Here is a 10,885-nt window from a genome sequence, read left to right as displayed (position 1 = left end):
TCTGCTTCATGTTGGAAATAAAGGAGCCAATAAGAGGCTGTAAAACTTACTCTTTAAAATACACTAACGCATTAAAGCAGAAATCTAATTTCTGTCTGTGAGATCTTACATAGGCGTCAATACTGGGACTCATTACTGTCATGTCCTCTACACAAATGATCAGCAATGGCTCAGAAATGTGTTGTTTGCTAAGCCAACATTTGCTCAGTGAAGCTTTTAATGTTTCCATTTGATTCATCTGAAAACAGGAATCTTGCTAAAGGGTCTTAGGGCTACGTACATAACATAATGCTAAAAGACTGAGGCTAAAGCTAACAGGTCCCAGGCAACAAGCGAGTCAGTCTGATGTAGGACACCAATGGACCCGTGGACACATATTTCACTGTTATTCCCTGAGGTTAAAATTAAAGTTCCTTTATTTATAGAACATCAAACACACTCAGCATCGTGCCCTCACACATCTGAATATAGACATCCTGCAAGGAACTCTGTGTTTTAAGGAAAATACCCACAAACAATACAGTATTGTCTGCCTCTGTGTGGGATGCCTCTCACTAACAGAGCTGGGCAGCATATATTAGTGTGAAAATCTATGGAAGTGAATGTTTATCTATACGTGTATCTCTAAGAGATTTTTCTTAATGATAAATCAAAGTGGACTTTTCCGTGAAACACGTCTTTGCCACGAGCCAACAGTCAGACAGATCAATCATTTCCCGGCTTCCTGATTGTCAAAGACCTATCAATCACAGACTGGCTATGCCCCAGCGATCAAAGACAGTGATTCAAACACAACAAGCCAAAAAAGCCACGAGGTTTGGTGCGATTTGTCCTGACAGCTACCTGAGGGAGGAGGAGACAGCAGGCAAACAATGATGAGAGCGTGAGACTGGAGGTGGGAGCTGGGTGCCATGACGGCCCGCTTCCTGTGCTAGCACACAGGCCGCATGGGTGGTGGGGCAGGAGGGTTGAGACAATGAGCGACCTTCCCTCCCAACATCACCATAACGGATTCCTTCTGATCTCATGGGGCCTCGGGACCAAAGTGACCCCTGCACACAAACAAAATAACAGTGTAGCTGCTCTTTATTTATCTAGGATGCCCCCACGGCGCTCAGTGCTCAGTTATGGCATCATTGGCGCGAGCCAGGGATGGCTGGAACGTAATAAACTGGGATTAACATGAGCCGTTTGGCCTCCAGGTCAAAGATGTAACATAATACAGAGTTTAGTGGTTTAATCTGCACGAGCTGACGGCGAACGCCAAAAAACATCAAATCAAAGCATCGTTAGAGAGTCCGGCCTTTTCCACGTCTCCATAATGGCACACTGCTTACATTCATTCTGTTGTATTGGATTTAATTGTCAGGGAACTTTTAGCGTTCAGTATGAACAGGAGGAATGGTAACAATGCACATGTGAGCACCTGATTGTTACTAATGAAAACTTGTGAACCGACTCTGAGCCTCTAATTTAGTCTTAATGAGATCAGCCCGAAAAAAGCTGCCTGTCAGATTTCTTTAACCCCTTGACGCCTGAATCTATTTAGCATTTAATTAAAAAATTAATTCTTTGTGTTTTTGCTTTCAAATTGATCCCAAATTAAGAGGAGTTTGTTAATTTTTCTGTAGCACATACAATATAGGATCACCAACTAGAATTGGGTTCAAACAAACAGTATATGTCCACTTTTTTCAATGCTTAAATGCAGTAAAAACATCTTTTTTGTGTATTAAAAATTCATTTATTTCATCAAAACAGCCACAAAATTGGCTTACAACCATTACATTAGAGTACATTAGGAGTTCACTTTGACCGGTCCGACGAGAAACCAGTGCTTGCAAGAGGTTCCTTGGTGTGTGTTGAATATGCACAAACTGGCATAAGAGGAATGCATGCGGGATTCGGCTGCAATGTGGATTAAAGCGGTGTGATGCGAATTTGTGACAATAGGCGTTAAGGGGTTAAGAGAAATTGATTCTGTCCTCTTTGCATCATTTATTCATTAAAGCTTCAAGGTTCAGCTTTAGTGTCAATATAAAAATATTTATGTAGCTATAGATCCACCCAACACAGAGAAAGTGTGTAAAATATCAAAATATTTTAAATTAGAATACAATTAAACAATACAATAGAACAAAGTGTATACATGTAGTACTAAAGGAATTATATTTACAAGGAAGATATACATAAATACACATATACGCTGTAATATGCAGGTGATAGTGGGAATGAAGGTGTAAAGGTGATGTTCTAGGTCTGAGGTCAGTGTGTGTGTGTGTGTGTGTGTGTGTGTGTGTGCAGCAGGAACATGTGTGTGTGAGAAACATGCATGTGAGCGCTGGACTGTGTGTCCATGTGAGCGTATATGAGCGTTTCCTCCCCGCAGACACACAATGACTTCAGCTCGGAAACCGGCGGGCGCAGGAAGGCCGCAGCACAGCGCCGCACAATAGCTCATCACATGTGCTCGGCGCTGATTCCTCGGCAGCCGTCGAGCAGCTTGCAGGGGGAAGTGCACGTCGCTGTGAGCGAGCCTTTTCTCCTTTTCCCTGGTGGAGAGACAATGGGAGGAGGAGGGAGGAGAGAGAGAGAGAAGCAGGAGGAAAACGTTTTTATTTATTCTGTTTAGAAGATGAAGAAGAATACAGAGAAAATAAATGCTGGTCAATGATTTACTGTTGGTCTGCTCCACCAGTGCATCATTCATGCATTATTAAAGATCCTTTTTCCTTGTGATCTCTTACAATAATCAATGTGCAGCTTGTTCCTTTCTTTTGTTCTGTTTGACTTTTAATTTATTATTTTTATATTGTTGATTCTGTGCTAATTCCACCACAGGAAGTCAATATGTGGGTCAGAATACCAGGAGAGAGCAACACAGAGACAACAACAGATAACAGAGCTCGCACGTTGACTGATGAAGTGTTTAGAAACGCTGAAGATGAGATATGAATGAGAGGCAGAGGAGGAGGAAGGAGACGTGCAGGTCCAGAAATAGAAAAAGAAACGAGAAAATGGAGGTTTGCGTTATCTCTCGCTCTCGTAGTCTCCACAGAGACAGGAAATGGTGCTATCACACACAGGAAATGAGCCGATGGCAGAGATAAGGCGGGAAAATGGCTCCGGAAATCAAAACAAGTCCACGGCGAGCTGAGAGGAGACGAGCAGGAATGAAAGGAAAACTCTGTTTCAAACCTTTTCTGTTCGATGTGTCTCTGCGCTCCCATCAACACCTCCTCTCCCTTTTTAACACTTCAACTGTTCATGTTACCTTCACATCTGCTCCCTCGTTTCCTTCACATCTGCTCCCTCGTTCCCTTCACATCTGTTCACTCGTTTCCTTCACGTCTGCTCCCTTGTTCCCTTCACATCTGTTCACTCGCTACCTTCACGTCTGCTCCCTCGTTTCCTTCACGTCTGCTCCCTCGTTTCCTTCACATCTGCTCCCTCGTTACCTTCACGTCTGCTCCCTCGTTTCCTTCGTCTGCTCACTCGTTACCTTCACGTCTGCTCCCTCGTTTCCTTCACGTCTGCTCCCTCGTTTCCTTCATGTCTGCTCACTCGTTACCTTCACGTCTGCTCCCTCGTTACCTCTACGTCTGCTCCCTCGTTTCCTTCACGTCTGCTCCCTCGTTACCTTCACGTCTGCTCCCTCGTTTCCTTCACGTCTTCTCCCTCGTTTCCTTCACATCTGCTCCCTTGTTTCCTTCACGTCTGCTCCCTCGTTCCCTTCACATCTGTTCACTCGTTTCCTTCACGTCTGCTCCCTCGTTTCCTTCACGTCTGTTCACTCGTTTCCTTCACGTCTGCTCCCTCGTTTCCTTCACGTCTGTTCACTCGTTTCCTTCACGTCTGCTCCCTCGTTCCCTTCACGTCTGCTCACTCGTTTCCTTCACGTCTGCTCCCTCGTTTCCTTCACGTCTACTCCCTCGTTTCCTTCACGTCTGCTCCCTCGTTTCCTTCACGTCTGCTCCCTCGTTCCCTTCACATCTGTTCACTCGTTTCCTTCACGTCTGCTCCCTCGTTTCCTTCACGTCTGTTCACTCGTTTCCTTCACGTCTGCTCCCTCGTTCCCTTCACGTCTGCTCACTCGTTTCCTTCACGTCTGCTCCCTCGTTTCCTTCACGTCTGTTCACTCGTTTCCTTCACGTCTGCTCCTTCGTTTCCTTCACGTCTGCTCCCTCATTTCCTTCACGTCTGTTCACTCGTTTCCTTCACGTCTGCTCCCTCGTTTCCTTCACGTCTGTTCACTCGTTACCTTCACGTCTGCTCCCTCGTTCCCTTCACGTCTGCTCCCTCGTTTCCTTCACGTCTGCTCCCTCGTTCCCTTCACGTCTGCTCCCTCGTTTCCTTCACGTCTACTCCCTCGTTTCCTTCACGTCTGCTCCCTCGTTTCCTTCACATCTGCTCCCTCGTTTCCTTCACATCTGCTCCCTCGTTCCCTTCACATCTGTTCACTCGTTTCCTTCACGTCTGCTCCCTCGTTTCCTTCACGTCTGTTCACTCGTTTCCTTCACGTCTGCTCCCTCGTTCCCTTCACGTCTGCTCACTCGTTTCCTTCACGTCTGCTCCCTCGTTTCCTTCACGTCTGTTCACTCGTTTCCTTCACGTCTGCTCCCTCGTTTCCTTCACGTCTGCTCCCTCATTTCCTTCACGTCTGTTCACTCATTACCTTCACGTCTGCTCCCTTGTTTCCTTCACGTCTGCTCCCTCATTTCCTTCACGTCTGTTCACTCGTTACCTTCACGTCTGCTCCCTTGTTTCCTTCACGTCTGTTCACTCGTTTCCTTCACGTCTGCTCCCTCGTTTCCTTCACGTCTGTTCACTCGTTTCCTTCACGTCTGCTCCCTCGTTCCCTTCACGTCTGCTCACTCGTTTCCTTCACGTCTGCTCCCTCGTTTCCTTCACGTCTACTCCCTCGTTTCCTTCACGTCTGCTCCCTCGTTTCCTTCACATCTGCTCCCTCGTTTCCTTCACGTCTGCTCCCTCGTTCCCTTCACATCTGTTCACTCGTTTCCTTCACGTCTGCTCCCTCGTTTCCTTCACGTCTGTTCACTCGTTTCCTTCACGTCTGCTCCCTCGTTCCCTTCACGTCTGCTCACTCGTTTCCTTCACGTCTGCTCCCTCGTTTCCTTCACGTCTGTTCACTCGTTTCCTTCACGTCTGCTCCCTCGTTTCCTTCACGTCTGCTCCCTCATTTCCTTCACGTCTGTTCACTCGTTTCCTTCACGTCTGCTCCCTCGTTTCCTTCACGTCTGTTCACTCGTTACCTTCACGTCTGCTCCCTCGTTCCCTTCACGTCTGCTCCCTCGTTTCCTTCACGTCTGCTCCCTCGTTCCCTTCACGTCTGCTCCCTCGTTTCCTTCACGTCTACTCCCTCGTTTCCTTCACGTCTGCTCCCTCGTTTCCTTCACATCTGCTCCCTCGTTTCCTTCACATCTGCTCCCTCGTTCCCTTCACATCTGTTCACTCGTTTCCTTCACATCTGCTCCCTCGTTTCCTTCACGTCTGTTCACTCGTTTCCTTCACGTCTGCTCCCTCGTTCCCTTCACGTCTGCTCACTCGTTTCCTTCACGTCTGCTCCCTCGTTTCCTTCACGTCTGTTCACTCGTTTCCTTCACGTCTGCTCCCTCGTTTCCTTCACGTCTGCTCCCTCATTTCCTTCACGTCTGTTCACTCATTACCTTCACGTCTGCTCCCTTGTTTCCTTCACGTCTGCTCCCTCATTTCCTTCACGTCTGTTCACTCGTTACCTTCACGTCTGCTCCCTTGTTTCCTTCACGTTTTCTCCCTTGTTTCCTTCACGTCTGCTCACTCGTTACCTTCAGGTCTGCTCCCTCGTTTCCTTCAGGTCTGCTCCCTCGTTTCCTTCACGTCTGCTCACTCGTTACCTTCACGTCTGTTCACTCGTTACCTTCACGTCTGCTCCCTTGTTTCCTTCACGTTTTCTCCCTTGTTTCCTTCACGTCTGCTCACTCGTTACCTTCAGGTCTGCTCCCTCGTTTCCTTCAGGTCTGCTCCCTCGTTTCCTTCACGTCTGCTCACTCGTTACCTTCACGTCTGCTCCCTCGTTTCCTTCACGTCTGCTTGCTCACTGATACATTTTACAGACTCTCAGTCAAAAGCTTGTGGTGTGAGGATGCTACAAATGAGGTGTTTTAAATCTGAGTCATTAAATCAACCTGTCAATGCTACGCTAGTTTCTCTGCAGCATTTGAACCGTGACGCTGTCGCTGTCCTCGTAGCCTCGTAACAGGAGGACGTAGACAAAGACGTGAAAATGACTTGAGAACTGTTCATGGATGTTTTCACACTTTTTTGTTAACTGCTGTGAATCCGACCTGACCACAGAGGTTTTCCAAAACCACCTTTCAAGCCCACAGACACTATTTGAAGTGAAGAGGAGGATTTTCAGTGGGTTCCTGAATGCAACTGAATCCTGTCCCAAAATATACCTGTGAGCATCCTGCAAAATGAATGTTACAACTCATTCTTATGAAGAGGCGACTGAGGGAACCCCCCCCCCGACCTGATGCAATGCTAAGCTAACAACTTGTTATAGTTCATCATGTTCCTATATTTAAGGAGCTCAATCATAGCTTCAAATCCAGCCAATTTGAAGCTGGCAGTTTTCTGTATAATCCAGATGTTGTATGAGGTTTGTATCATTGAGTTGATTTGGTTTGGTTCATTTATACCTACAGGTCTACATATTTTACAGCATATATTCATCTAGCCTTCTTTTCTTCATGTAATGAGGAGAATGTCGCTAAACTGAGGAAACAATGAAGAATCTATTGATTTTTGTAATAAAATATCACCTGGTTTGTCTGTCATATTTCTCACTTTGTGTCTGGTATGAACTCAGAGGCTGATTATTTAATTAAAGGAGAGTAGGATCACATTGATTGGGACATAACTTTTCATTGGGGGGGCGGGGGGTCCATCAAAACAGTAGTAAAAGTAGTTCAAATGACTACAAGCCATTTAACCAGCGCAGGTGAATAAAACTGTCTAATCTGGCAGCACGTGACACCACACAGACAGTAACTAACACATTTTACATCAGCGACATCATCACTTTTCTCTAAACTGACCCTTCAGGAGGAGCAGAGCATCCCCTGATCACATGCCAGCATGATGACGAGAAGACGCCTCGGGGGAACATGTAGTGGACCACCGCCCCCAGACGTCACGCTGAAAAAGCCCATTAACCTCCATGTTCAGTGACACGCTCAGACATGTGCTGTGACCACCTTCAGTGATTGAAACACAGCAGGTCAGAATAAATGGAAACTGACGGACGGTGATGGAGGAAGCTGTCAGAGTGTTTACTGCAGCAGAAGTACTAAAACTACACTGTAAAAATACCATGATTCAAGTAAAAGTCCTGCATTAGAAATGTTATTCAAATCAGTCAGTATTCGTAGTAGTATGATCATTAAAATGTACTTCAAGTATAAAAGTAAAAGTATAGAGTGCAGTAAAATGTCCCTGTGGCTGTTCTACTGTTCTGTCTGATCTCATCAGATTACTGTGACTCAGTCGTTCATGTCAAAGCAGGATTTTACTGTTGGAGCTGGTTGAGCTTCATTTTCCACTATTTTGTATCAGACTGCAACTAATGATTCTTTTCATTCTGGATCAATCTGCTGATTATTTCCTCCATTGATCGATCGATCGATCGTTCGGTTTGGAAACATTGTGAAAATAGAGAGAAATGTGGTGACAATGAGGCCAAAGTGACGCCTTCACAGTGTTTGTTTAGTCCAAAGCTCCACATTATTACAAATACATTCAGATCATTCAGAGGAAAAGCAGCAAATCAAACATCTGAGAAGCTGAAACATCAAATGATTTTACAGGAAAAATCACTACAATGATTAATTTTCTGTCAATCAACTAATTGATTAACTGACTAATCATTTCAGCTGTTCTTATATAAACTGTTGGGGAGTTTAATTTAGTGAAGGACGTGAGGAGCTGAATCCACACAGGATGAGCTTCGGGAATGTGTCACGTCCGGCTGTTTGTTGGAACAGGTGGAATTAGTCACCAGAGGAAGACGAGGCCCCGCGGACATTAAAGGCGCACTAACGCAGACCTGATCGGGCCGGGCCGATGACTTTCTAGTGTTGGGATTTCCTCCAGTCTGAGTCAACAACCTGTTAAAGCTGTGATGTTCTGTGGCTGCAGCTAATTACTCTGAGTGTCTCTGTTGTGATGCTGTCATCCAGCTTTACACGAGCACCTGAAAGCAGCACAAACAGGACTGAGACTGAACAGCTGCACCGCTCAACCACCACAGAAGAAGAGACGACGCCACTAAAAGAGCTGCAGCCAAGAGTCGAACGACCGGAACATGATGGGAATGAGACATGTGTGAGGAAGGTCACAGCCTCCTCATCCTCCACACACACCTGATGTTTTCAGCGCCCCACGCTGGGTCACGTGATTCAAGGACGCCATCACTGATTGATTCAGTCTGTTTCCACTGCTCTTTGTTGCATTATTGTTTATTTTATATATTTGGACTTTTTAATTGTTCTGTTCGTTTTTTGTCTTCTGTCCTCGTTGAGCTCATGTTTTTTTTTCCTCTGCAGGTGGATTGATTGATTGATTAATTGATTGAATGTTTGAACTGGAGTCAGATTCCTTATATGTGCACACATACTTTTCTGATTCTGATTTTGCAATTAACGATATATGAACTTTTTCTCTTCAGCCAAGCTTAAAAACTTATAGTAGTGACAGTAAAAGTGATATTTTCTTCTTTTAAGTGTTTCCATGCAGATTGAATAGAAGTGGATGGAAACACACTTGTTGTTCCAATCAGTTTTAGAGAAGAGAAACTGCACCAAGAATTACACAGTGGACAGTTTGTGAGTGATGAACAAAGGAAAAGCAAAGAGTCACCTGATCACACCAATGGACATCTGTTCCAGTCACATGTCAGTAATGTCTGCGGCACACGTTTACCTTTGAGGATCACGCGGAGGTGACATCACCAGGTGTGACACATGTCGGTCTGTGGAGGGAAACACACAAAGAGTGAGTCAAAGTTTCAGTCTCACGGGCTGCAGAGGTTCAAAACACTGAAGCTTTCCTTTATACGAGTCCGGTGTGGCTGCTGGGTATGATCCTGATCTACTGCAGCACAGGACAAAACAGATCACACAGGTCACACACACACACACACACACACACACACACACACACTCTAGATTACCGACACTTAGGACCAACATTAAAGGCGTCTCTGAACCAAACGGTCGGCCCACGTGCCAAACACTGGTACCGGACAGACGCACAACTCGACGAAATGCCAAGGCCTCACGCCTCCACGGGTGCCAAGCGGCCGCGGCAGGTGACACTTCACTGTGGATAATAAAAAGAGTTGATGTGGAAAAGGAGGAGGAGAATATTCCCGGAGGCTCAGAGAACAATGGGGGCGAAGGGAAGTGATAAGGGACAGGACATCCTAACGCTGCTGCATCTCGGCCCTCCCACCGGCCGCCGACACGTCACCTGGCAACCCCCGCAGCTGTCAATCAACCTCGTGCGCCCACACCATCAAAGGGAAGTCATAAAATGGAGATGTTTGTGAAGTTCTCTGCTGAAACGGATTCATCTTATTCCACCTCTGCTGCTGCTTCACACTGACGACTGAAAACAAGCAAAAACACCAGTAATCCTCAGCAGGACTCAAAACGGATACTCAGATATATAAATACTAAACAAGTAGTACTACAGAAAAGCATCTGAATACTACAGACCTGCACACTACATGCAGAACTATAAAGTATTCAGTATATTCTCTGTATTTGTTGCAGTATACTGCTGTGAAGTTGAAGCTGGAGTGAAGTAAAGTAAAGTAAAGTAAAGTAAAGTGGATTTCTTGCATATGAACTGCAGAGCTTGATACTACAAACATGAAGTAAATACTGAATATCATCTGTCGTCTGGAACACTACACATCTGTAGTACTCAGATCCTTCACTCAAGTAAAAGTAACAATACCTTAATGTACAAATTACTCCATTACAAGTAAAAATACTGCTTTTACAGGAAAGTGCACAATTATTATCAGAAAAATGTACTTAAAGTATCAGAGGTAAAAGTACTCGTCTTCATTTCACCCACCTGCTTACAGTGAAAGTAGCAGAATGTTTAACAGCAACGTTATTGATTGATCACATGTATGTTCTGAGAGGGAACAGCCAATCAGAGATAAGGATCCTGAAGAGGGATCTCTCTTCCTGAGCTTTCTTCTTCTTCTTTGTTAAAGGGTTTTTCCAAACCGAGGGTCTGAGGACAGAGGTGAAGACTAACATCTGTTGTTCATTCTTTACAAAAATCCTCATTTTATGAATATTTTCTGTGAAAATATTCAGGTTAGTTTTTGTGTTTTTTAAAGTTTAAAACCATGCTTGGTTTGTTTTTACTGTTGAACTCTTCTTCACTGGAAACGCTGATTCTCAGAGTCTCAACAAGGATTTCTATGTGAGTGTAAACACACCATAGGAAGAGAGGAGGAAGCATCTGGCCCTCTGAGGACACACACACACACATATGCACGTGCACACATGCACACACGCGCACACGCACACACTGTTGTTTCAGTCTTCATTGTGCTGCCTGACTGTGATTAAGATTTGTGTTTTTATGACCCACTCACCTACTACGTGACATCATGACTTTATTCTCCTTCATCAGTGTGTGTGTGTGTTCATTAAATAACGAGCTTCCCAGATGAAGACCTGATTGTGTTTTTCTGAAGGAATGTCGTTCGTCAGCATGTTGACGTCCACGACGATCAACAACACCTGCTGCAGTACCTCTGTCCTTCATCTGAAAATGCTATCATCAATTTGATCCTCAT

This window comes from Chelmon rostratus, chromosome 19, assembly GCF_017976325.1.
Source record: "Chelmon rostratus isolate fCheRos1 chromosome 19, fCheRos1.pri, whole genome shotgun sequence".
Taxonomy (NCBI): domain Eukaryota; kingdom Metazoa; phylum Chordata; class Actinopteri; order Chaetodontiformes; family Chaetodontidae; genus Chelmon; species Chelmon rostratus.
The sequence above is the reverse complement of the archived record's forward strand: the minus strand, read 5'-3'. Positions refer to the sequence as shown.